This window comes from Pezoporus flaviventris, unplaced genomic scaffold (assembly GCF_033815535.1).
Source record: "Pezoporus flaviventris isolate CSIRO_AGI_PZ_B2104156 unplaced genomic scaffold, CSIRO_AGI_Pfla_v1 ptg000023l, whole genome shotgun sequence".
NCBI lineage: Eukaryota > Metazoa > Chordata > Aves > Psittaciformes > Psittacidae > Pezoporus > Pezoporus flaviventris.
Window position 1 is genome coordinate 1,790,845 of NW_026892571.1, and position 27,533 is coordinate 1,818,377.

General features: G+C 38.9%; 1 protein-coding gene and 1 long non-coding RNA gene across 3 annotated transcripts in view; both read left to right on the forward strand.

The window, feature by feature from the left end:
- Positions 1 to 27,533, forward strand: part of TENM2 (teneurin transmembrane protein 2) — a 681,089-nt gene that overhangs the window by 41,691 nt on the left and 611,865 nt on the right. The window contains exon 2 of one of the 2 annotated variants that reach the window (XM_061456391.1): positions 21,361 to 21,472. The exons of the other annotated variant lie outside the window; for it this stretch is intronic. The gene's annotated coding sequence lies outside the window, so the exon portion shown is untranslated. The remainder of the gene's footprint in view (positions 1 to 21,360; positions 21,473 to 27,533) is intronic. 2 annotated transcript variants of the gene reach the window in all.
- LOC133271273 (uncharacterized) lies at positions 4,054 to 12,913 on the forward strand. The gene is made up of 3 exons (XR_009744046.1): positions 4,054 to 4,180; positions 9,558 to 9,784; positions 12,684 to 12,913. It is a non-coding gene; the product is annotated as an uncharacterized LOC133271273 (long non-coding RNA).

Here is a 27,533-nt window from a genome sequence, read left to right on the forward strand (position 1 = left end):
TTGGGTTAGCATTTAGCTTCTCTCCATCCAAGGGGATCATAATATTGATGGAATATGTATTAGCCTGTTCTTGTGAGCAAAAGTAATTAAAAATATATCTTTATTATTCTCGGTATGATAGTAACTTATAATAAATTTTGAAATGAGCTGTTCAAACAAAATATCCAAGTAATGTGCTTCTGTACCTTTGCATATAGAAAATTAAGTCAGACCTGCTTGGTTTTACAAGATTTTAATTAAATTAAGGGCTTCTAAAATGACATGAATTACAGAAGTGAAGCATGAGCAGTTTAGTATTGGCAAAAATGTCTTGACACCAAAATTTAAACAGTATAACACAAACATTAAAGTGGCCTTCAACAATGACTGAAGGATTAGAACTGTGGATATCAAGAATTAAAGGATTTTAAAGGAATAATCTTTCTGGTTTGATTATTACAAGCTAGTACTGATACATTTGACCTAAAGGAAAAGCTTTTTCCTTTAGCTATATACCATCTAATAGCTTTTATTGTTGTTCTCATTATAAAGATAGTGTCTGTATAGGAGTGCTTCAATGTTTGCTTTTTTTCTTATTTGGCTGTAGTAACACTAGGAGATAAAAACAGAAAAGTAATTATTATTCCAACTTAATCGTACAAGCATGCTTTTAATGTGCACACTTTCTAGATTTCAGTAGATGAAGATTTATATCCTAAAATGCTGATTGCTGTAAATCGTCTTTTGAGGCTTCAAACATGGTATGATACATAGAAAAAACAGAAAACTACTGAATTGTGTTCTAACTTACACTGTGAGTAACTGAACTGATAAGGTAGATTCATAGATATTCTTAGCTTTCTAATATCCTATAATATATGGAATCTTGAAGTTCCAAACCCGGCAGTACTTGTTTTACAATAATGTTTATATTAGGTTTTCTGAAGTGAAGTGCTTTATTACCCCACATCTGCTGCAGAAATCCAGGCTTGCTGCAGGAGACAACTCTAAGTAGAAATTTTAATGAAATGTTTTGATAGACTGGAAAAATACGCAGGGTCAGTTTGTGGCCATTAAAGCTGAACGGGAATTTGAGGCTTGTGTTACAACGCTGAGTGTTCTGAGGAAGGAGAGCGTGCGGTGTTCCTCACGTCAGGAGAAGCTGCCAAGTATTTTTCCAAATTCTATGGTACTCCTACAGGTTGTGTTTTGGTTTCTTTTTTTGCTTATTTTAAAAAAATAAAGGGGGGGATCACTAATATTGTTACTAGCTCTATGAAAGACTAATATTTAAAGGGACAGTGTTTTCTTGCATGAAGAACAGACTGATTTATAGGTATTCCTGGAGCACGTTGTATAGTCCTCATGTCTTGAAAAAAGAATGGGATATTGACAAATCATTTTAGTCTCTCATGTTTCTGTAGATAAGTTAATTTGTAAAGTCCTTGAAAGAGGATAAGAAATAAGTATGTGCTCCCAAGTATATGTTTAAAATGTCATCATTGATGGTTGTTGGTGCCTCCTTTCTGTATGTGGCCTTCCAAAAAAAACCATGAACTTGAATGTCAGGTGTTCTGCATTGTTCCCTAACAGTCAGGAGGTACACATACAAATAAATGGGGTTTTGAATGTAATCTAAGAGTGAGGACAATTTCAGTACAAAACTGATTCAGTGTCAACTTAATTTATTTGAAGTATGGATCAAGATAAAACCAGCTTGATCTTTCTTAGTTAGTCAGTTAGTTTTGACTGGTCATTAGCAAAAATGAATTTATCTTGCTTGGTCATTCATCAGATACAATGTTTTGAGTTTCCTGTAGTTTTATGTGATGTCAAACTCATGCATTTATAAGCATTTAATCAGGTCCCAACTGTGACCACAGGGCGGGAAGTTTGTGTTACATATAGGAAGTTGGGTGTTTTGGTTCAGCACACCATGTCTTGCTCAATGGATGGATGGCCTGATGCAGAAGTAGATTCAGTGGTGCCTTCAGACATGGGCATGTGCTGGCCAGGGCCATTGCCCAGTGTTAAAGAAATACATGCATCAGTTGGGTATCTGCTCAAGGCTGTGGAGGGCTGCAGAGATGGGTCTCCATCGAGGACGTGGATCCTCATGGAGCAGCTGATGGCCTGGGTGGTTGTTAGATTGAGGAAGTGATACGAATTGTTGCCATTGGTGAATTGCAGCCACTGTTGGCCTTTACTTTTAGCAGCCAGTCCATGCTCTTGCCAACAGTGACTGAAGTGCTGTAGTTGTTGAGTGGGTGCATAATCAAGGCTTTGTGTGGCTTTTCTTAATTTTGGAAAGAGCTTTTTTGTCTTGATTTTGTTTCCCATGAAGAGGGCTACTGTTGGGGGGCAGGGGAAACCCAAACAACCTCCATGTGAATGTCATCGGAAGTAACAACATAGTCATTGTTTCTAGTGAGGTAGCAGTTAAAGAATATCCTTAGGGGTTTTGTTTGTTTCTTTATTTTCTTTCCTCCTGTGGGGGGAGGTGGCAGACACATGGGCATTTAATTGTTATCATCTCTGATTATGCGCTACCAGAGAAGAGGAGTGCTCAGTAACTGTTTTGCTTATTTTGTGTCTTCCCCCCCACTGGCCCCCATAATGATATTCAGTCTATGAAGGGGTTGAAATATCAACCTCGTATCTGAAGACAAATTTACATTTCACTCCAAACACCATAATATAATGAAAGTTTTATGCTGTTGTGGGTACTTAATTATGCTAGAGGCAGAGCTGAAATTTAATATTGTTCTACATGCAGGGAAGATTTACTAGTAGCTTGTTTTCAAAAGTCCTCTAAAAGACTATTGCTTATGCAGTCTACTCTTGTTGATTTTTAAAGCAGATTGGAATAACCCAAACTTACAGAAATAAATTTCATTTTAATTGCTCAATGAAGATAATGTATGTTTCTTTAGTTTACAGGTTTTTGAGAAGGAGATATCCCGATTTGCTGGCTTTGCAGCAATGATCAATGCGATGTTTACTACCCTTAGCAGCTAAGCATGATGATATACATGTAAACCCGAGTAGTCATTCAGGACATGTAATGCTGTACACACTCATATATGAATCAAGGCAAGAATTCAAAAGCTATTATAGAGCACACTTGTTGGTATCTCCTGTAAACAGTTCTCTTGCACAGCAGAAACTTGCCTTTCAATCATGACCTACCGTGTTCCTCATGATAAATGGGAGTACACTCCCCTGAGACCTCGCTTTCTGAGGTTTGAGTCACAGGGAGTCTGTACAGCTCCAGGAATCGGGGAGGTAGGAGATGTGGCCACTGTGATGGGAGCTTTCTGAGAGACTGAGGCACCATGGAAATTTCCAGGAGTTAAGCAAGCGTGTGGTTGATATACAACTAGTAGGCAATCTATCCGATAACAATGAAGAACAATCACTAATTGCTTATTTCACTTCTGATATTAAATGAAGTTATCTTGAGGTATGTCTGGGGCCAGGGCAACTAGAATGTGTTAGAATATGGTACAAAGATGCAGATTAACTCTATACAGGACAGTAACGTGAAAATACAAGCTGGATCTTTAATAGTAAGCGTATTTAATAGTATGCTTTATTACTGACACATGGCCAACATAACTGTGAACTCAGTGAAACAAAATTTGACGTGATTAATGTCAGAAGCTAGTAATTTTATCTTAATTAAAGATAACAATTTCTGCTCCATGCATCAAGGTACTGCATGGGGTTCTTGCGAGTTTTTCTCTGCACGCATTGACTGCTGCTACTCTGTTAGCCAGATAGTGAGATGTTTTTTCTTTTTTTTCTCCTTTGTTCAGCTGGAGTTGATGAAACTGAGTATTTTTGCAGCTCAGACTTTTTCTAGTGAAGCCTTTAAAACAAAATCTGCTGCCATTTTTGGGGGCAGATTTTTATGTAAAGTTATTGTTTCATTTAAATATGTGTCAGTGGTAATTCCTTATCATTGAGAACCTAAATATGTCAGTTCCTGAGTCTTAGATGTCCGGTTTCTTGTCCTTGGGTAAGGGAATTAGTCTGAGTGACTTCAGCTGGGGAAACATCTGCTGTAGTTATGGGCTGATTGCTGGCTTTTGGCTAAGCTCAGCTCTAAATCATTCTGTAGTTAAAGGAATCCATTCTGGTTACTTAGAGCTGAAATCATTAAATGGGTGCCAAGTCATAGAGCAGGTTTTTTAAAAAGGTGAGAACTTTCTAGCGTTTTGTGTATGTTTTGTTATTATTGGAGCTATTTATATTTGGGTGATTTCTTGGTGGAAGGCATCTTTCAGCACAGCAGAACATGGTGTGAGTGTTTCTTAGATCAGTGAGAATCCCCCAGGTTTGTACAGCAAGAGAGGTGCCATTTTATTTGGGCTGAATGCCCCTTGCTTAAAAACATATTTACCTTTTTGCCTTCTACCAGCTGGGGAAGAAAATAAGTTCTCTACTAAATGTTTGGCTGTTGCTCCAAAACAGAAAGTATATGCTATGTGTTTCAATTAAAAGAAGCCCTGTAGCAAAATGTGTTAGTCACAGGCAGAGGCCAAGTGTATCATTATTCTGTAGGAACAGCAGTCAGGATAATGAACGGCTAAGGACAGTGGGCAATGGAAAGTGAAGCATGTCGTGTCAGTGCACTGTCAGTGGAGTCTGGGCATGCTTTGCATGAGAAAGTGCTATGAAATTGCAGGGCTGGGGCTGATCTGTGGAGGAAGAGTGGAAGGTTGCCTAATGGCATGTAGCAATTTTTAGAATGATTTAATGCTTTTGCCGTAATAACCAGAAGACTTAAGAAAACAGCTTTGGTGTTTAATTCTTTCTTTGCTTCGAGACAAACAGACGTTCTTCCTGGGCTTCGCGTGCATTTTATTTTGAAACAGACCAAATTAAAATCTAAAAGAGACTTAGTCTGGTATGCTTTCTTTTCCTATGAAGCATATCCCTTGTGTAAACAGCTTAGGTGAGAAGAATGTTATATTGGAGTTGGGACTTCAAAAATTACACTGGAGAAGTGGCAAATCTCAAAAACAATATTATGTACATGATCAGCCTCGTAAACAGCGAGCTCGGGATTCGGACTCTGTGCTGCAGCTGTTAGGCATCTTTCAGAAATGAGGAGTGCAGAGCCAGCACAGCACTGGTGGGAGAAGAAAAGGTACCAGCACGTAGAGTGGGCGTTGCACAGAGGAAGAGACTGGTGAGTGTGGAAGAAAGAAGGAGGGCGATCAACAGGTTGAAGGGTGAGAGTAGCTAAGTGCTTCTTTTGCAAGCTAGGAGGATGTGTTGTTTGCCAGCCATGAATATTGTCCGAAAACCTGGGAAAATATGGAAATTGAAGGGGAAAATAATAATATTATGTATTTTAACAGGTCACAGAAAGGTAGCTGAAAGTGCTGAAAGAATGCCTGTTTTAGAACTGTGATCTTATTTATTTTTAATATACTAATGTTATCATACAGACTGCTGGAGCACGCAGCATGTTTATCTGCTTGCCACTTGTCTAAAGTATCATACTCTTCAAAACAGGAGCAACATATTTCTCTTGAGTTTCTAACTGTTGTAAGAATGTGTTTGAGCGTTATTACAGCTTAAAACAGGAACAAAACAACTGCAAGATGTAATTTCTGCTCTGTTTAGGGGAAGCAGGAAGGAAAATAACTTTATCTACGTTTCCCTGCAGATGTTCCACTTGAATATAGAACGAAATGGTGCACAACAGATACTTATGAAAGTAGTATTTGATAGTGCCACCTATTGCTAGAAAAGCAGAACTAAACCGAGTATTTTTTTGTGTATATGTCAAATTTGAGCAGAAAAATGAATAGTACCTGTTCATCTTTTAATTATTTCAAGGTTATTTTAACTACATGGATTTAAGTTTGACGTTGATTTTATGGCTATGAAATGGGCTATATATTGTATATAAAATGGATTTATCATATAGTAGCATCAGAGGTAGTGTGGTAAGGTTCTGTTCCAGAAAGCTTGCAACTATGGGCATGTGGTTGAATGCCAGTGGCTGTATTTTGACTAAACTTATTAAGCCTGACTATTCTTGCCCCCCTCTTTTAATTGATGACATTCAAGTTGATGTAATACACTAGAAGATTGACCCTAATAATCTTAAAACCGGTTTACATTTAGGGAAACACTAGTTTTTTATTCTGCTTGAGTTTTATGTTAAATGTGAAGAAAATAAAACATTTCTGAACATACATGCAAGAATTCTATGAAAAGTAGCCGACTAATGATGAAAATTCTTTGGAGACAATGACTTAGTGATCTGGATGCATTTTAATACTTACTATCCTTTCTCAGGTCTTTCAGTTAGCAAGCATGAAAGCTGATTTCTCCACCTGCCCTTGGAAGGATGGTATTTGTTTTATCTTGTTTAACTAATGCTAATGGTAAGAATAATGAAAGATTTATAGGGGCAGCCTGAGATCAATTTTAAGTTTTTAATTGTGGTTCTTAGCATTACTGACCCTTCTTACTGCCTCCGTGCTGTTGTTTATCTCTACTAGGGAAGTCCTCTACCTTAAAAAAGATCCACATTTGTGGCTTGTGATCTTTAAGGGAAAGAAAACATGTCTTCTATGCATTATTTTCCTCATGAATGTTCTAATGGCAAGGTAAGAGCAGGAAAAGATGGAGTAGCCTGGGAGTAATTTGTTCTTTCTTACATCCTGACAGATATCTCACAGGAGTTTACTGCATAACTAATATTCTTTGGCTGAAGCTGTCCTCTTTCCTCAAAGATAGACGAGTCTTCTCTTACCCCTGCTGAGCTTCTGAAGAATTAGATGACTGCAAAGCTTAAGGGAATCAAAAGAAGCAGCTCTTGAGTATAAAGGCACCTGTAGATTTAGAGAAGGTTCAGAAGGAAAAAAAGAGGGATGACCTACTCATCTCCTGTCCGGAGAAATGGTGTGGAGGAATCTGACTTCATTATCCTAGTTAAGTTCAGGGCTGAAATCTAATTTTGCCAAATGGAAAGTCTTTATTGATTTAAACAAGCAAAAAAAAATTGTCTGCAAGTGATGTTTAACTTTCTTTTCTCCTTGCTGTGTCTTGGACCTGAATTTGAGGTCACTTGTATTCTTTGTCCCTTTCTCCATTGATCCAGGATATACTTTCTCTTCCAAAACCTGTTTTAACATCTTCTGTTTCCCTCTATATTTGTGTTTAGCCCCTCTGTCTTTCTCATTCTGAATGTTATGATAACCAAAAGCAGCATAAAGCCTTTAGCAACTACACTTTTGTAATGTAGAGGAGAGGAAAGATGTACCTGGTTAATGGTTTACATCATGGATGGATTTTATGTTCTTTCTCTTGAATCTCCGTGCTGAATCTCTTCTGTATTTTCTGTTCTGGTACATTTGATATTCTGCTTTGTGTTTGTACCCACCTGCTCTCGTGGTGTTCTTAGTATTGGTCCATCTATTTGTTTTTGTGGTCATTCATCTGCCTGTCATCTGTACAGAGAATTGGAGCACTTGATCAAAGCCAACAAAGTTTCAATTCTTGGTGCAAATTTTAAAACTATTATTTTCCCTAATGCAGATTCTTGTTGCCATAAAAAGGAAAACAGTTTTCAACAACTGGATTATATGTCTGTAGGTGTGTGTATGCCCTCTTCTAATGAACTTTCATGTTTAAAAGAAGTTAAATACAAAATGTATGAGCAAAGGCAGCTGAACCTTGTCCACCCGGGTGGGCAGTGGGGCTAGCAGAGAGCATTTCAGCTTGTAAAGAGAGTGGTGCTGGGGGTGCCTCTCACCTTGTTAGAAGTGGAAGAATGTTTCAAAAGTGTTAATGGGAATCCTTCAGACAAGGGATGTTTGCATTGTGATTGGTGCTTTGGTGGCATTGTCTTCATCAAACTGTGTGTCTGTGGCCAAACACCAGTGTTCCAGGGAAGAATTTGGGAACTGAAGGAGAAAAGGCTCCCCATCTATAGTTTAAGGTATGACTTTACTGAGACAAATGTTTTTGTTGTGATCTTGCATCATCTAAAATTGAACATAATAGCTCCTGTTAAAGCCACCCTTGAAAACATTTTTCCCCAAAGTGGGTGCTTCTGATATCTTTTCAGTTGTGATTTGATTTATTCTTTTCATTAAAAAGAAACTGAAATTGGAGAATGCTGCAACCTATTAATTGATTTTTGTGAATGATGATGTAAATGACTTAACACCAAATAGTAATCCATTTCCCCTTTCAATCCAGTGATCATATAGTTATCTTGTGTTAGAATGCTAACACATGATTATATCTGCCATTAATGCATTTAACAGTAGATGACAAATTTTATTAAGATAAGAAGGGCCTCATGCTCTTCTATGTGTCCCGGTGTAAATCCGGAGTTACTGCCTTGAATTGAAAAGATTTATTCTTGTGTAAAACTTACTGGTGTAAATTGCAAAAGTCAAGCCTGACATGTGGTGATGTACCAAATTATATTACAGGATATTTAAATTCTGTCTCCCACTGTGAACAGCAGGATACCATTTTTATCCTTCCTGTTGAATGCAGAATCACTTTTCCATTTATAAATTGAGCTTGAACAGCGCTCTCAATATTGGCTGTTCCTCTGTTACTCCACATACAGAATATATTAAGACACCTGTTCATCCTTGTAAGGGAAACAACAAACAAACCACAATACTTTCCTGTAAACAAATTGTGCTGTGATTAGTGGAACTAATGAAGCTTCACTGCCTGCAGCTTTGTGTCCTTCATCCCTGAGCCCCTCAGCAACCCTCCCACCAGAAGAATTACAAGTTTCTCTCTGCTCATATTCTCTATGATCTTCCCCTCGTCCTTATTGCCCTACAGCAATGCCAGTTCCTGTTTTCCTCCATCCTTTAAAGCTCCTGCTGTACCTTCCACAGGTTCCTCCTGTCCCCTCTAAATCTCAGCAACACTTGGGCCTGGCCCTGGGTGGCTGCGGTGCTCAGTGGCAGCTGGCCAGCCACCCAACACCTATTAGCCTCAGGTTCTTATTATCTCAGAGGTGATGCTAATTTGAGTCTCTTGTTTTACTGCCTGACAGATTTCCCCAGAGCTCAGGGGAATTGAATGCCTTCGAGACAACTGCCCGCTGTTAAATTTCATAGAAATGGATCAACATGAGAAGTGCCTTCATTTCCTCCTCCTCATTCCAGTGATAGGACTTTGTTAGACTAATTTTGCTTTGTTTTTGCAAAATGGCTTCTCTCTTTGTTTTGAAAATCAAGTGCAATAGTTACCACCCTTTTAGTGATATTCTTAACGGGATAGAAAGCAAGCACAAATCTGGAAAGGAGTGCTTAGCCCCTCATTATTTCTAAGGGCATCTAGGCAACTTCCATTAATAAACTTCTAGATCTTGCACTTGAGGACAGTAGAAAATGATTGCTTTCAAGCATATCAAAAAGAAAAGAGGAAGATGAATACTCAAAATCTTGAGCTTCAAAAAATAAAAAATAGCAGATTGCACAATTACAGCATATAAGAGATACTGAAGTGTGAATAATAATGGAATGTATAAGGCTGGAAGGAACTTCTGGAGTCCTGCCAGTTCCTCCTACTTACAGAGTCCCTTTGGAGTTCTAGCCTGGCTCCCTGCTCAAGTGGGGTCAACCAGAGCAGGTTGCTCAGGACTGTGTCCAGTTGGGCTTTGAACATCTCCACAGATGGAGACACCACAACCTCTCTGAGCAAGCTGTTCCTGTGTCTGATCACCTGCACTGGGAAGTAGTGTTGCACCAGAATGTCCTGTGTGTCTGTTTGTCCTGTCCTCTTGGTTACACCCTCCCTTCAGGTGAGTGTGCACATGGATGAGATCTCCCGAGCCCTCTCTTCACAGGCTGGGCAGTCTCAGCTCTCTCAGCCTCTCATCACACACTGTAATACACAGAAGCGTGTGTGATGTACAAGTGTCTCCTGAACATAATTTGACCAGCGTTGTATTCAGAGGCAAATGTCACAGAATAAAGATTCTCACTTGAGAGAGAACAGTTCTGAATAATAGCCTACATGTGAACATTTGCTTTGCTGGTAAAAAACAGGAAAAGGTGTAAAAATCTGAGAGCTGAGCAGCAGTATGTGAGTACAAAAGCTGGATGACAGTCTGTCCTCAAGATGGCTTCTTGGGATTCTTTGCAAGTAGCCTGATAATGTAGAAAGTATTGTATTTTATTATACACATTATTGTATAACCCCAGCAGACATTCAGACAGAATTTGTTAGCCATAGCTACCTAAGGAGCTGTGCTGGTACCTTTTATTTCTCTATGTTAGGAGTGGTTTGCTCACATCAGCAACATTTGTTTTGAATTCCTGAACACCAAGGTGCAACTCCTGGTATTCTTTTATAATCCAAGTACTTTTCAAACTATCTTCTTAAATTCTGTACTCTGAAATTTAGATACTAGTGATGTTTTCCAGAGGTTTACTACCTAAAAGTTGACCTGCCCAAGTATGTACAGATATTTAAGGTATATAAACACAATTTTCATTGTAGAGGGAAAACTATTCAAACTTCTTGCCTATTACTGTTTTAAGTTAGCAAAGCCAGGGCAATCAGCGTCTTTCTAAGCTTCACTTTATTCAGTGGCTATATATAGATTCACTGTCTTAGCTTTTAATACTTGAAAATCCTATCTAAGTCTGTTTATGCTCACTTAGGTGCTATCTAGTATTTGGTATCTGAATGCCAATACTCTCAATTGAGGCCTTTAAGTTCGTTTGTTGCATTGAGTCTTCCTGTGTTTTGTAAAAATGAAAGTATGTGCAATATTGGTTTATTCAATATGTATTTAATGAAAACATCTGCAAAAGTTAAAACTGTCCCATTTGCTCAGTACAGAGCACTGCTAATGGAATTAAGTGGGAGCAGGAGAATTGCACTGTGCTTAGCAAGATGGCTCTTTGCTTAGCCTCCCAGAGCCCAACTTCTATTTAGACTGTTCTGGTGTATATAAATATATTGAGCAGAAATGTTTTGCAAACCAATGAACCACTGTTAGTGAATCCTATGCTGGCAAAGAATGTATATGTGGCTCATTAGGGACTAATGAACAAATGAAATAATTTCTGTTAATGAGGGACTACTGATAAGTCAGAAGCATTTACAGACATGTATGTTTTATTGCTGTGTTGTATCCAGGTCCTGGCTCAAGCTCTAAGCTAAGGAGTGGACAGGTATTTTAAGAGGCAAGGAATAGGAATAATAAACAAATTTTGCATTAAAAAGGCAAATCTGTCTTTAAAATCTGTAAACGTAAGTTGGCTTTGGTCTTAGGATAAATACAGCCCTTACCTGAAAGGCAACGGGCGGCTTGTTTCTTCTTTCTCTGAATATTTGGTACTGCTTACTTTGAAATAATTTTGGAAGCAGCATTCAACACATATGCCAGATTTTTTGATCATTGTTTTGTTGTTTGGGCTTTCTTAATGAACTGTGAAGGCTCTTGCCTTTTCTACTTTCATACCTCAGAGATGATTGAGGTTGAAAAAATGTAATAAAATATTTTACAATTTGGAAATACTGTATTTTTATCTATATAGTTGTGTGCATCATTTTTTAAAGGTAATTAGGTAGGGGAAAAAAAAGAAAAAGACCTAATAAAAAGATGTGTGAATTTTTCTAAACTGCTTAATGAGGCCTAATATAAATCTGAATTTCAGATCACTTTAGAGTTGTCATATGCCCTAATTTCAAAAGGCAGTTCTGGCTTGCCACTCAGTTGGCCTTTTATTTTGTGGCACAAATTAAATAACCATGTGGTTTTATGTCACTGTTTTATTAGAGTATTCCTATACCACGGGATGGGGAAATTTCACTGCAGTAGCTTTGTTAGAACACAACTTGTATTTGGGGAAAAGGGGGAAATAAAGGCAATCTCAGGCCATGTTTAACTATATAAAATATGGATAAATACAGAGGAGTGAAAAAATCCTTCTAGTTTTCCACACTTCATGGAATCATAGAATAGTTTAGGTTGGAAAGGACCTTAAGATCATCCACTTGCAACCTCCTGCCATGGGCAGGGAAGAATACAGTCAGTGCAAAGAGCAGTTTATGCTCATTAGCAGCTATGTATCAGCATCAAGGTGCTACGTTGCTCTCCAACAGCCATTGCTGTTAATACATGACTAGTACTGTGTGCAGTACAGAATACATTGAGAGGTGAAACAGTTCCTGAAAATAGTGTTTGTGACACTTTGTAAAACAGAATGTCTGCTCTCTGTAATTGAAGAAAAAGTATCTACTAAAATCATGAAGTGACAAAATCTCATGTGATCTGTGCTGGTTTTTCTGAATCTGATGTTTGCTGAAGGGGGTTAACATCTCATAACACCTTTTTTCTTTACTTTGTTCTGTATTTTGATGCTGTGTCTCCAAGTCATACCAACTTGTGGGCCTAAATAAATAAGGTAATACACTGAGCTGACATTCTGGGGTTGGATTAATAGTTCAGGGATAGGTGAAAATATAACTTCTTGTCTTCATTTGCCAGTTCAAAAGGCATTATCACAATTAGCTGGTAGATATCAAGCCAAATAATTATTTTCTGTCTCTGTATAGAAGTAAAGAGATGCTAGAAAGGACACTAAGTAGAATATAGGCCATACGGGTTCAGATCGATGGCCATAGGTGGATGCCTGGGGACAGTAAAAGAGGCTGTTGTAATTGAAATGCCACTTACTCTTTCCTAGTCTTCCAGCCCTTGTGGTCCTGAGACTTCCTGAGCTGGATGTGGTCTTGGCTGCTGGGAAACCTCAGTGGGGTTCTCTTCCATGGATCTTTCATGCCTTTGCTTAAACGCTTGTAAACCTGTGGCCTCCTCAGCATTCTCCAGCAAATGTGCATTTGCTGTGTGAAGAGCCACCTTTTGTAAAGATAGGGGAAGAAAGAAAGGATAAATAAATAAATGTTTTGAACCTGACTACTGCTGGTTCTATCTGATGTCCCCTGGTTCTTGTACAGAAGGAGTCAGAAGGTCAGCATAGCATAACTCACAGCTTTCTCCGTGGTGTGCTTTCCACTGAGTGGTATAATTCCGACAAAGGGAAATATGTTAAATGTGCTGCACACTGTTAGTCGTATTGCCATTTTCAATGCTGTTGATGTGGTGGGACGACGAGGTGCTGTCCTGTGGCTCTGGGAAAGGAAAGCCTTCCTCCTGTCCACCCAGGTACAGGAAGGGAAGATGATCGCTGTTGCATTGCTCATTGTCTTCTGATCTGATCAAAGCACACTGGGAGTCTGACAATTTAATGTGAAGAGCTGTGAATCATGCTGCTATTCTTGTGGGGGTCTAGACAGTTTGTAGGAACGCATACCTCTCCAAGATTAGGTAAACGACGGAGGCATTCTTACCAGGCTTTCAAATGCAGGTGCCTTTAGCAACTCAGTTTTGCTGCTCGTCACATATAGAGAGGTGTGTGTATGCACATCCCTCTGAGAAAAAATGGCATATATATTTATACATGCACCTTGAATGAGAGAGAGTGAGACCCTCCTGGAGTTACTTTATTCATCCCTTTTAAAGAGACAATATACTGGTTATCTCTGTATGCATGTAAATAACTCTTATCCATAGATAGTGTTTGGAATTGCAAATACTATTGATTTTTCATAAAATACTCTTGGAATAGTACTTAATTTATTGGATTGTTAAGTTTTCATTATATCCAGACCAAATTGCGCTCATATTTCTAGTTGTGCCTGGTGATGGTGCTGTGAATGGTTGCAGAGTTTCCTTCCTCCCACTGAAAAAATGTTTCTCGACACTTGAAGCTTCTTCAGGTGCCTCTATATTATCAGCAGGTGCAGTGTAAAGATAGAAGAACTGCGGCTTTAATTGTGGGGTGTGTTGTGATTCAAGGCTGCAGATCCATTTTAGGTGTTGACCAGCCATAACTGCGTGCCAGCTGCTGCTCTTAACAGCACTAAATGGCTGAAAAAGACAGGTCTTCTCCCTACCCTGCTGATGCTCCCTTCGCTTCCTGTAGCCCCAGTTCCTTTCATCCTTAGGTGAGCTGTGTTTTGCCTAATAGGATTATCCATCTCTGCTGTTCCCTCTTCCCTCCCCTGATGTTTGCACCATGACCACCTTTGAAGATTTGCAGTACTTCTGGAAGTTTGTGATATTCTGGCATTTTCATTGTAAGTTTTATTCTTTTCTCCATCATTATTTCTTTTTTAATCCTTTTTAATTGGAAACTCTCAGTGTAAAGCAATTGCCGCTATAGTCTCATATTTATTTTCATGCTTACAAGTGAAGCTCCTGATTCATTTGCTCTGGTTATTATCTACTTGGCTGTTTATATCATTTTAATGAATCCCTTGGACTTGGTCGAGTCAAGACTGCTGGTTGTGATGCTTGTGTGTGCATGTATATGCATTAAGACTTTGCACCTTTTAGTAATTGCTCAGGTTTATGCTGTAGTTTGTACTCTACAGTGACACTGATTAATGTTTTGCTTACTTGAGCTGCTTAAAAAAGAAAAACTAACCCAAAACTAAATATCAAGAAATGAAGGTTTTCTTGTTGGTCAGACAGACTGAGGCTTCACACCTCACTGGCTGTGGTTGACACAGCCAGGAACTTGTTTCTTGCCGTCTCCTGCACAACACCAGGGTGGTTTTCATGAATCTTACTCAGGCTTTTTGTTTCTGCTTCCAGCTCCTTTTTTCTTCCTCTGGAGAAGCTAATGAATTCTTCACCATTGGCCTGCTCTTCACTCTCTAAATTATTGATACATGTTTTCTGTTTACCTGACACTTTTCAGTCCTTTGCTTTGTTGTATTTGCAAACAAGAAGTACTATTTGTAGACGTTAAATACACACTGTACCTGTTCTTGAAAAATTTAATAAACTTCCCTTTCAGATTTGACTTTTTAAATTCATAGGAAAATATTTGGTTTTCTCCTCTAGACTTTTGGGTCTCTTTCAGGTTCTTTCCCTGCAGTTTTAGCAGGGAAGAGGAAGAGGATAGAATCTTTGAAGTTTGCTGTCCAGGGATTTGTAGTCTACCTAAAGCACTGGTTTGTAGCTCTATATAGACCAGCGATAAAACACCCAGCAGTGGTGGTGAATGACTTTCTTTTTTTCGCTGGGCATATTTTTGCTTATCAGTGTCAGCTCTGCTGATTCTTGTGCTACAAGAGGCTTCTTCCCACAGGGATGGCACTACAGCAATTGTTTGTTAAGCACCAACTTTTACTGTTACTTCATTTTAGCATTTTCAATTTATTTGTGCAATCATGGTCTCCTTTGTGTTTTGGATGACCATATTGGTTCACTTCAGCTTCTGCATTCTTTCTCCCTGCTCTTCTCAATACATCTCTCAGTAGATATGTCACAAAGGCTGCTTTATTTTTCATTGTTCCGTTCTTATTTGGATGAAGGGTGCTGTGTCTCTGAACATGTAAGCAAAAGTACTTCTCCTGTGTGTTGTGGTTTGTATTCTGCTTTGATTCAGCTGTGATTTTCATTCACTGCCTCTTGCAAGCAGTGCAATTAGATTTTTGTTGTGATCTTTTCTGTTACTGTCAAGGACTGCATTCCCATTCTTGTTCACTTTGGCCAATATGTCTCTTAAAAATGTAGACTGCTGACTTCAACTGGTACGACTATTCATTAGAGGAAAAAAAGGATTGCTTTTTTAAGCCAGAATTTTGAAACTCTACCAATTATGAACCAGTCCAGAACTTACATACTTGAGAAATCTATAATTTCTTCTTTGTAACTTCTTTTTCTGTTCTACAGCTGTAATATATTGAAAAACTTGTGTTTACAATTTCATGGCTGTTAAAAGCTTCATTACTATTATTATTATTACTAATATTATTATTATGCATCACCCAAAATTCAGTTGATTTTCATTTACTAATCAACCACTCTTACATCTTTTGCTGGATAATAGGAAGAAGAAATCGTATTTTTTTTCTTTCAGGTTTGGGCTCAAGCTCACAAACCTAGTTTTCATTATATGTATCATTTTCAGGATGAGGAAAAACACATCTTGAAGTTTTACTCTCATATTTCAAGGGTGTTAATTTTTGATCAATATAATTTTCAGTGGTTGACCTGTATGTTAAGTATCAAATGTATACAAATTCTACATATTCTTTGTTGGTATATTTGGTCTTTTAGAAAGCATTAGTTTATATAAGCTTCTGGAGTATGATAAGGCTATATATTTAATATGAAGCTTGCATTGTACACATTCAAAGTGAGTGGACATAGAAGTACTAGATTTCTTCTTTTTTTTTTTATATGGTATGTATGAGCTTTACTTACAAGTAGACTCGCTGTAAGCACCCATTTGTCTTTATTGAAATATGGGTTATAGGAGAATGCAATTATTCAAGTAATGAAAAAAAACAAGAAGGGAGGGTGAGGAGGAAGTGTAAAGGACTCCATAGACAAAACTAAAACCCCTAACCTGAATTTGCCCTGGCCTTTGGGTGAAGTTGCACGGTGTTATCTTTTCCTCAGAACACCTGCTCTATGCAGTATTTTGATCATATGTTGTCGAAGGACAAATCAGTCTTGTGAAGCCAAGTATGGTGGTGGTAGCAGGTTCACTGGATTGTTGTTTGGTTTTGGGGGATTTTTGCTGCTGGGGTGAAGTCAATGAAACAGAGTTCGGGAGGGGAAGATCTTAAGTAAGTGGTCATGTGTGTTTTTTACACTGGAGTTCTGCCATCAGTCTTCAGCACCTGACCAGGACGTTCCCATGTGCCTATTCCTGGCCTGTGCATTCCGCCATCCCTGTGTGCTGTCATCACATACATGACGATACACTGAGACAGATTAAGGAAGTGATGGGGATTAAAACTGTGGTAGGAGGAGACAAAAGAAACAAGTATTTTGGTAAAGTGCCCGCTCAGGTTCATTGATTAACCAAATCGGCTCCAGTCCTGGCTCAGAGCGGGGGGGGGGATGTTGCAAAACTAGGAAGTCAGTTGCTGAGGTAAGGAAGGATGGAATTGCCTCTGGTAGCAATGTTGCCTCTTTTAGCCTGCACACAGAGATGACAACTGCTACTGATGTATTCACATCTGCAGTGTGATAGATACCTGTATTAAACAGACTGTGACATAGCCAGTAAATACTTGTTTCTTATATGGGAAACCTTATTGTATAAAGATGTTAATCATTCTCAGCTTACAGCTGAAGGCACCCAGAGCAGTCCTGCAGCTCACAATGTGATGTATAATGCTATATGCCATGGAAATTTGGCACGTGCTGTTAGTGGGGCAGTGCTTCAATCTTCCCATGCCAGGACAGCCCCTTCCATGGCAGCAGTGGCCTCTCAGGCGCGGTGAACATCAAGCAGTGAGTGCTGGAGCTGCAGTGCTGAGTCAGCAGAGCTGCCTGGCCTGGGGACAGCAGATTCAAGAGTGAGCAGGAAAACGTTTTAGGGACACTCGTGGGGTGAGTACCTTGTGCTAAATAACCCAGTGACTGAAAAAACCCAAAGATATTAATACTAGACTAGAACATGAAGTGTATATGGACCAGGACCAAATAGAAATTGCCTGTGTTATGTAGATTTTGCAGTTCCCTAGCCTTTATATGCTTGCAGCTGTGAAATTCCATTTCTGTCATTACTGTGTGTGCAATCCATAACTTTCATCTAAGCAACACAACTTGTTAATTAATCATTAACAAGGGCAAGACATGCAACAGCATGAGGTGTGCCAAAATCCTCTCTCAAAGTTTTTAACTGTCTGACTGCTTGTAGATACAATCACAGGAGTACTGGCAGATTACTCCATAAGAATCTTTCTATTAGAATGTAATCATAGAAGAGTTAGGGTTAGAAAGGAACTTAAAATCATTTAATTCCAACCCCCTTCACAGTAGACCATGTCACCCAAGGCTCTGGCCAACCTGGTATTGAACATTGCCAGGGATGGAGCATTTACCACTACTCTGGGAAACCTGTTCCAGTGCCTCACCACCCTCACAGTAAAGAACTTCTTCCTTATCTCTAACCTGAACTTCCCATTTCAGTTTGAACCCATCACCCCTTGTCCTATCACTACAGTCCCTAATGAAGAGTCCCTCCCCAGCATCCCTATAGGCCCCCTTCAGATACTGGAAGGCTGCTCTGAGGTCTCTATGCAGCCTTCTCTTCTCCAGGTTGAACAGCCCCAGCTTTCTCAGCCTATCTTCATACAGGAGGGGCTCCAGTCCCCTGATCATCCTCGTGGCCTCCTCTGGACTTGTTCCAACAGTTCCATGTCCTTTTTATGTTGAGGACACCAGAACTGCAAATCTTGCAGATCTGCAGATCCTGCAGCACACAGTAAATTTATGGATTTTTATCAATTACTCCAGTAAATTACTCAGAGTAATTTACAACCATTCTTTACATTTAATTAACCTTCTTTGTACTCTATGTTAGGTGCGCTGTTACTGTGGTTGGTATTAGCTGAGATTTGAATGGCAGCATAGATTGTGGCTGATGTACGGTATTTGTACAAATAGGTGCCCACTGGAAGGTTTACATCTCCACGGGTGCCTCATTCTCACTAGTGGTGAGAGGATTATGGAACTGTCCAGGCTCTGTGCTGTGGAATGTCCTGTAGTGGGGCCATTGCAGAGCTGCATCTGGCACCGGCCAGCCCCAGCCTGCCCTCAGCGAGGAGCGCTGCATCCCCCAGCCTGCACTGAGCGGCACTGGGGGCACCCTGTGCAATTAGCAACTTATCCTTTTTTATACTTTATTTTCAACGCAAACTTAATTCCCATTTCCTTTCTTCATTGATTAATTGACTGTGTGATGACAATTCTGTTGTTAACTTGCAGTAGTGCTGTGAAGCAAATAGATGCTTTCCCAACTACTAGAGAGGTGCTCCCCTGTTCCTCCTGCTGCCTTAGAAAATAATGACCTCCTCATTACATGCTGATGAACTAGAAGGGAGATGGAGCCTCTCAGACTTCAGAAATGCTTAGCATCAGTGACAGGCCAGGACATGGGGTGTGTCTTCTCTTTTGAGAATAGGGTACTCCATTTCTCTGCTGGTTGTGTGGTACCTGCTGGAATAACTTTTAAAGAATCTTGTAATATTATTTAGTGTAAGAGAGGCCTGAAAGGAGCAACTCCATTCTCTCTACTGCTTCTTTTCGTGCTCGGTTTTGTTTATTTGTAAATTCTGCTAGATGGATACAAATATTCCTCACCTGTCCCCTTCCAGAAAGACACATCAAGGTAAAAAACGATTTGTTAGAATTCAGAGACATTTTAGCTTGTCAGATTGCATTTTCAGCCTGTCTTGGTAACAAGTAGCTTGCTGAAAACCCCTATAATGAAACATGAAATTTTGGTTAATTAACTTACTACATGGATTTAGGGTTTTTCCTTGCTTTTACTCAGTTATAGCTCTACCATTCCACCTTTCCCTGCGCCTCTAACAACTATCTCTTCCTTGCAAATTGCTCCATGAGAAGACCTGATACCAGCAGCACAGTGAGAGCCAAGCAAGAGCCCGGGTGCCTGGCAGAGCTCCGAGGAGCCGTCGTGTCCTCGCCGGCTCAGTGCATGAGGGCTGACGGGTTCCTCCTTTGAGCACCCCGGCTGTTCTGTCCTTCAAACACTCCACTGTCGCTGAGAGGGGTTGCGTGTATGTTGCTGTTGGCTGGCAGCAGCCCATGGTCAGTTTAAAAGCCCCTATCAGATGGTCTTTCCTGAGGATTAGTGATGATCCTACGCATCCGGTTCCTGTTCTTCGCATGAGTCTGACTTGAGGTGGATTTTAGCTCTCGCAAATTACTTACTGCTCATTTTCCTGGTAGATTATCAGTGTTTGTGTCTCAGTGTAACCTGATGATGCTTTTATGAATGTTTCTGTTCCAAATTCAGCAGTTCCTGAAATAGTGATATACAAACAGGAAAGGTATAAAAGAATTAGCAATTATAAGCAAATACTGTAAATGGCACAAAATTACCAAGGCGGGAGGTATGTAATAGAAGTGTAATTTGCATTGAGGCATAGGTTGATAGGATTGCACAAAAGAAAGTAAGCATAATGGTGAAAATAAGGGGATTATGAAAGTAAAGGCTGCATTCCAACCCCTAATTAGTGAGGTTATCTGTATTTCGGCTTTTGCATTTGCAAATTAAAAGCACTGGGGTTTTTTTCCACATTGATTCATATTCTTAGAAGATCTTATGCCATGATTCTGGCCTTAAAGATTTTAGATGATACTAATGTACAATGTGTATTGAATTCTTTGTCTTATTTAAATAATTGATGCTTTATGGAAACCCACTGGCCTGAAATACAATTATGCCTATTCATTTTCAGGGAGATAGACCTCAGCAGTTAAGTAGTGCTAGTACTTCAAGCTTCTTTTTTAACCAAAAATAAATACCACTAATTTAATTTCAGTGAAAGCAATAGATAAAGCCGTAGTGTTAAATACTCCCAATGTTAATAGAAAATTGCTTAAAAGTTGCATGTGTAACAGTGGAAAAGCATTAGCTTGTCTTTATAGATTTTTGTATGTATTTATGAAATATCTGGCTCCAGTGTTGATGGTTTTGTCTGTTCGTACCTCCAGCCTGTGGTGATTCTGTATTTGTGACTGGGTGTGTATCAACTGTCCAAATTTCTTTGGCACCACGACCAACCACTTCTTCATTGTTATTGTTCAATTTCATAATGCAAGGTGAAACCTATGTTTCTTCCAAGTCATCTTGCAAGTAGTCTGTGGCTCTACCTGGATGGTTTCATTGACCAGGTGAAAAATAAATCAGTCACTGAGGCTGTGAATATTTAAGTAATTTTTATTTTTCCAAAAATACTTCTGAGGAGAATGAAAATTTTGAGGAAACTGTGGGAGCCGACAGGTAGTATAAAGTACTTATATTGCATATTGAGAAAGAAAAGAATAAATTGGCAGAGGAAGCAACACGTGGCCTGTGAAGTGGAGACATCTAAAAGTACTTGAAACTTTCCACAATGAAGATAACTCGAGGAAAAATGTCTTGATCAAGACATTTTGAGGGATACTGTGCAAGATTAGCATGTCTTTTCTTTGGGAATTGGGTAGAGGAGACATGGTCCATTCCTAGCTGGTAGTTTGAGCAGTGTAAAAATTAAATAACTAAGCAATCTCATTGCTTGAGTGCCTACATTCAGGGCAGGGAGGAGGGAAAATGAGAAGCAAAACAAAAAATGCATCTAGAGGATTATTTTCTTTTACATCATTAAGAGAGTAGAGCCTGTTGTCCCTCTGGTAGTTAAGAACTGAGAGATCAATACGAAAATACTGTTAAAAGTCTTTGCTTATTAATATCAGTATTTTGTAATTATTTCTGATTTTGTAGTTATTTTCCCTGAGAGTTATACTTCTTTTCTTCCTGGCAGATCCTTCTTGCTTTTCATTGCCCCAGCGTGTTAAGAATTCTCTCTCACCTGATGTGCTGAAGACACGAGGCATAATGACTGCGAAATAGAGCTTTGCGGACTGCCCCTTTTAGTGAGTAGTCACAACTTCAGTTTTGTGTGTTGTTTTGCTCCGAGGTGTGTTTATATCATTGACGGAAGTGCTTCCAACTAGGCTTGAGAAATGCCTAGAAAGATCTCTGCAGGAAAGTGTTTTTGTAGAGGAAAGCAATTTGCCTCAGCACTTTCCTTTGCAGAATCTGCTTCAGTCTTTTCCAGCCCAACTGAAACACATCAGAATGCTTTGATGAAAGAAATAAGCTTTTTTCATACCTGCCTGGATTTTCATTTGCTGGAGTTGTCCATCCCGACAAATTCAGGGTCAAATGCAGATGTTAGGAATTTAATGCTCCTGGCGTAAAAAAAAAAAAAATTCTTTCTTCACTCAAGTGTCCCTTTTATTCAGATTTTTAACCCAACAAAAACTATTTAGTCTATGTGAATGGCTGCATATCATGAGGTTGTAAATTTGCCAATCCTGTAACTTATGCTGTGCAAAGAAGAGATAAACAAAAAGAACCTTTCAAAGTATCTGGGGGTTTTTGTGGTGTCCCTAACTGCTGGACAGAATGCTCATAAGACACCCTATAATTTAATTAATGTTGTACATACACTGTGGGAACTCACGTAATTACATGCAGTGACGCACTTGTCCCAGTGTGTCTAAGTAAAAGAAATAGGCTATCTTGCTTAGGGTAGCTCAAGAGTGAAGGAAATAAAACCTTCAGGTGATCAATTCCCATTAAAATTTAAAACATTGTTTTATTTTCTTTCTAATTTTGAGCTTTTTATTCTCCTGGGGATTTTCATTTTAGCAAATACAATTTTTTTTTGGTACACCTGAGAATTCTTACTCAAGCCATTCATTTCAGTGGCGATATTTCTGAAGAAACTACTTCTTGATTGTGCCCCTTGTAAAACAGATTGTTTAACTGGAGTTGGTTTAATGTAACATTTTCAATTGCACCATGTGTCTTTCAGAGCATGGCAGAAATGTGTTTCTTAGATATGCCAAGCACCAAATTCCCAGCAAATTCTTTCACTCATGCTGAAAACATCAACACATTCTTCTGCATTGTTTGCTGTGGGTCAATTGGTTGTCACTGTTTATTTTCTACTAAACAATTATTTTCTGACTCCATGACTCTTTCTTCAGCTTTTAGAAAGAAATGGAGCATTTAGACAATTAAGATTTGTGCTCGCTACTTAAAGATTATTCTAAGTGCCTGAGTTTCAAACTTCAAAATGTACGTAGTGTAAGAAAATGAAAATGAGAAATCCAGAAATGCTTCAGTGTAAGTAATTCTTTATATTGGGAAAGAAAGTCTGGTGGGATTGTGAAGTTATTTTTTCATTTATTTTTATTATTTACAACTCTGAATTTCAGGATGGTTTTCTGCCAATTCTGTATAATTAGAAAAATGAAATAGGGCATTTCTGAAAATTGATTTTACTATTCTAAATGTATCTGCATACCCCATGTAAAATTGAATATGTTTGGTTTAAGGGATCTTCATAGACAGTCTTCAAATAGTTAAAGAAGTACCTCTCATACCAAATTCCTGGGGAGCAAACATTAAGTGATAAAAGATACTAGTTCATGAACTCTCACTTTTGCTCTGTACCTCAGCTGCAGTTTGTCAGGAAAAGGTTGCAGAAGTGGGTCCTCAGTGAAGATTTCAACACATCTGATAGCTCAATCTCAAAATCCCCTGCTGTAGTCTTGGTTTGTTCGGTTTTGCTGCCCATTGCTCATGAGGAAACCTGAATAACTCTGAGCTATCTCCCAAGGTCAGGCAGCAGCTCAGGAGCAAAGCTGAATGTGAAATTGTATTCATAATTTCCTGCAGCAGTTTGAGGTTGGGAACATGTCCATTTAAACCTTTCAAAATAGCGTTTGCATATTGAGTTTTTTACATTGTTCTGGAAAATACCAAGGCCAAGAAGGATTTTCACGTCCCGAGTTAAAACATTCCTTCCTACTGCTCCCCATTGTATGGCTGTGGGAGTTTGCTAGGCTTTCGTTGGAGTTGGGACACATGCTAGGACAAGAGAGCTTAATGCTGTGATGGTTGTGATGAGCAGAGCCTTCCTTCACTAGCACTAAAGTAGTTGCTTAAGAGGATTTCCACCAGTTCCTCCAGCTTAGAGAGGGGTCCTCACACCCCCAAGATGGAAGAACATAAGTACCACAAGATTGCACACAGTGTATTGCTGATACGGGGTTTTATTTGGGTTGCGTGGGGCGATGTTCTGTCCTTACATGGCACAATGAATTTTTCTTAGATGCATATTTGGGGTTGGGAATATGTCCTGGGTCTGGCCCTGGTGCTGTCGTAGGCTCTGGTGTTGACTTTCCAGTGTTGAACCAGTGCCATCTGTTCTTTATTTCCCTCATTTAGTTTGTGTTCCTGTGGATTTGCTGGTGTGATGAGGCGGTGCTGGTAACTTCTCAGTTACTTCCCTATTGTGCTTTTTTGCCCAGGCTCTGAGCACTGCCTGTTTCTGCCTTTTGGTTGGTTCTTTATATAGCTGACACAGGCTCACCATCAGTAGCCAGACAAATAGCGAGACTCATTTCCCTCCACTGTGTCCTTCGCCAGCATTTTCAGTGTTATTCAGAGGCCATTGCTGTGACGTTAGTGTTTCAGCATATTTATTAGGTTTGCTTTTTGTTTGGAGGTTTTATTTGTTTTCTTTTCAAAGGCTGCTATTGTCCCATCATAGTGGATCAAAGCCTTTATGAAGTAACTGCCTTCGAGAACAATCAAGTTCAACTTCTTGAACCAAACCCTCCTGGACTTATCTTCAAGGAAGGATTCAGCTTCTTAACTTTTATGTATCTTGACTGTAAATTCACTTCTGTGGGAGCGGGAAGAAGAAAAGCCTCTGAATCACATCTTTGGTGCTGCTTTTAGTCCTGGGTCTGGTGGATGCAAAGTGTTTTGTATTTTTAGGGCTGCCTCTCTTCATAAAAGAGCATATTCTGTATGGTTTGAAAACCCTCTGTAAACTTGCACTGGTATGAATAATCAAATCTACTTGAGAAATTTGCTGAAGTAGCCCTCTTCACTCTCGGGCTTGCATGCCTCTACCATATTTGATTTGTTAGTTTCCAGTGATTTGCAAAGGGAACAGAAGTATACAAATTAATGTGAGTTGTTCATGGATCTTCTCAGTGTCAGCATTCATCACCAATACTGATGCTCTGGTTTTGAGCCTAATGATCAAACACTTGTTTGCATGGTTTCTGCCAAATTCCAGGGCTACTTCTGCCAGTCACATACAACTTTGTATCCTGTAATATGTTTTGGCCACCTCCTGAGAGGTACTTTCAGTGAGAGTTAGCAGTAGTTTCTAGTGTTCTTGTGCTTATTGCTTTTTGTAATTGTTTAATTTTCTGGCTCCTTTCCCCTTTATAGCATAGCTCTGTGCTCAGTCTCCCCCTCTCCCAAACAGAACCCAAAAGCGAAACCAAACCACTAAAACATAACTCTCCTGTAAAACCTCCAAGCTCTGCTTCCATTGAATGGGTTCACTTCCATGAGATTGCATCCACACCTTGTTGTATCTTTTGAAGATGCAAGATACCATTTTGCTGGGATTGTAGTCAATAGATGTGAGGCAAAAGTCTATATTCTCTAAATATGTAGTCTTGTAAAAAATTTATTTTAAGTATGCTCTTATCCTTCCCTAAAGCAAACTATTTCTTTTCCATTGATTTTTTTTTTTTGTGTACTTGTGTTTTTGAATAATTGTGTTTTTTATTTCCTAAGCAGCAAACTCAAAATCAGTAGTTGATAAATAAAATATTTGCACTTGGAAATGGAACCACAAAACCAGTGTAACTTCTGCTATTGATTTTGTTCTGTGTTACTATTTTGGCAGCAAAGGCAAAACACCACCATTTGTAAGCATAAAACTTCCTTAGTAAATTACTTTAAATTATAAACTAACCAATAAATCAGTGTTGCTACGGTGTTGCTCTGGCATTCCTCTCACCCTTTGCCTGAAATCTGTATCCCAAATAAGAAACAATGCATCTGAAAATGGTTTTGATTATTTTTAAATTAATACAGTAAAATGGATGCTTCTTGGAATTATCAGCAATAGTTCAGCATGATGAAAGAGCTGATTAAAATGGATTGTTGTAATATGAATGATGGTTGCAGAAGTAGAATTAAGATGTTACCCATGCTTTTGCAAATTATTCTGTATCACCAATTACTTGTTTTACTAAATCATATTTTCAGGAAGAAGAGACGCTATTTAAATTTCTGGCTTTGTTATGGAGTTTTGTAGAATGTTAATGAGGTTCAGCCTATTTAGTTTTAGGAGCAGCTTTAAATTTTGCAGGACATTCACCCACACGCTGGCCTCAGCACTGTAAAAATACTTGTCAGGAGAGAAATTTATTTAGCAGCATTTCTTAAGACCCGAGATTTGATCTGAAGAAATAAATGAAACACTGTCATTTCTCAAGTCCTGCATGAATAGATGAGAAATTGAATCTTATTTGGGGTAAATTCAGGCCTCTCTCAGAGGAGAATGGAAGAGTATGGAAGATGAGAATAATTCACGCAGAACAGTAAGTCTGGGATGATTTAAAAAAAAAAAAGGAATACTGTATCTTAAAATATTTTTAGTGGACTCCAGATAGGAGTATTCAGCCTCAGAGGCTGTAATGAGAAAAAATAACTATAAAGATACAAGATTATCACTAAATGTCAAGTAAGAATGTATTGGCAAAGATAACTATATATTAAAATCCTGTATTTTTTACTAATTACTACGTAGCATACAAAGGTGAGTGTTGATAAGTAGGTGCTGATAGTTTTTGGTATTTCATAAGGATTCTCGTGGCGTTAGGTACAGATTTTACTAACAATGATCTGCATTCTGTGCCATGAAGTTGTATAATTCATATGTTTTTTCATACACGTCAGTGGGATATGAGCTTTGATATAAAAAAAGGGCTCTGTGGGGAAAAGAACAAAGCAAACCACATTTGAGCTATGACCTTTGATTTTTGTAAGGTCAGATTTTAATATATGTTATAACTTTAAAAAGAAAACTTGTTTTTTTCTTCTCTTTTTTTCTATCTTCTGGGGAATATGGGGCTGTGGAGGATGAAAGGGTGAAGGGAAATGCTGTAGATACCCAGGCTGACTTAGAATGCCAGCTTGAAGGAAATGTTAGGATAACTATCTGGCTACTTCTTAAGGGGAGCCTGAAATGGGCAGATTTTGACTAGAAACTCTGAAATGGTGTCCTGTGGCTGGCCTTGGAGAGCCCAAAGAACAGGAAGAGTTCTAATTCATCAGAGACGATGCTCTATAAAATACTCATATGTAACCTGCTCTAAGCACCGAATAAGGGCATCAGACATGAAGGAAATGTAAAATCCTAGCTGGGGTGCTTCTGTCCTTTAGTTATGGCTTTATCCGCTCTTTCCTGTACTGGAAATTTGGCACTGGCAATTCTAGACTTTTGTAGAACTGATTCTGAAGTCTTACTGGGAACCTGGTGTGATTTCAAAAGTCCTGTGTGCTTGAAGGTGATGTATCCCTTCATGTTTGCTGATGGGTCCTGAACTGAACTATGTCAGAGCTACCTTGTGAAGAGGAAAAGGTTTGCAGTCAGCATCCTTCTTGGAAGGAGCCCTCTGTTTGTAATTACTTTGTGACTGGAGTTTGAGGTAGTGCAGCTGTGTAGGTGTCTGATAAATGTTTTTGATGGAATGGAGCACGTGGGTGAGAAATGAGTGGATAAAGCTGCATTTCAGTTCCATTCATTCCTGTCCAGGCTAGTGCCTCTGTGCCCATGAGCAGCTCGTTTTTGTGGATTTAAAGAAAAGAAAAAAAAAAATCTTTAAGAGAAGGGAATCCTTCTTACAGGATTTTCCTTTACTTTTCATTATTCCATTTGTGTTTATAGAAGTAGGAGGTATAAACTGGTTCATTAGGCTTTGAATGCCTGCTATAAAATATAAGAGTCCAGTTCTGAATAAGTCTGAAATTAAACCACAAGTTAACTTTTGCAACTAAGCTGTATCCCCTTGCATAGGATCTTCAAAAATCAGGTTTCATAGGAAG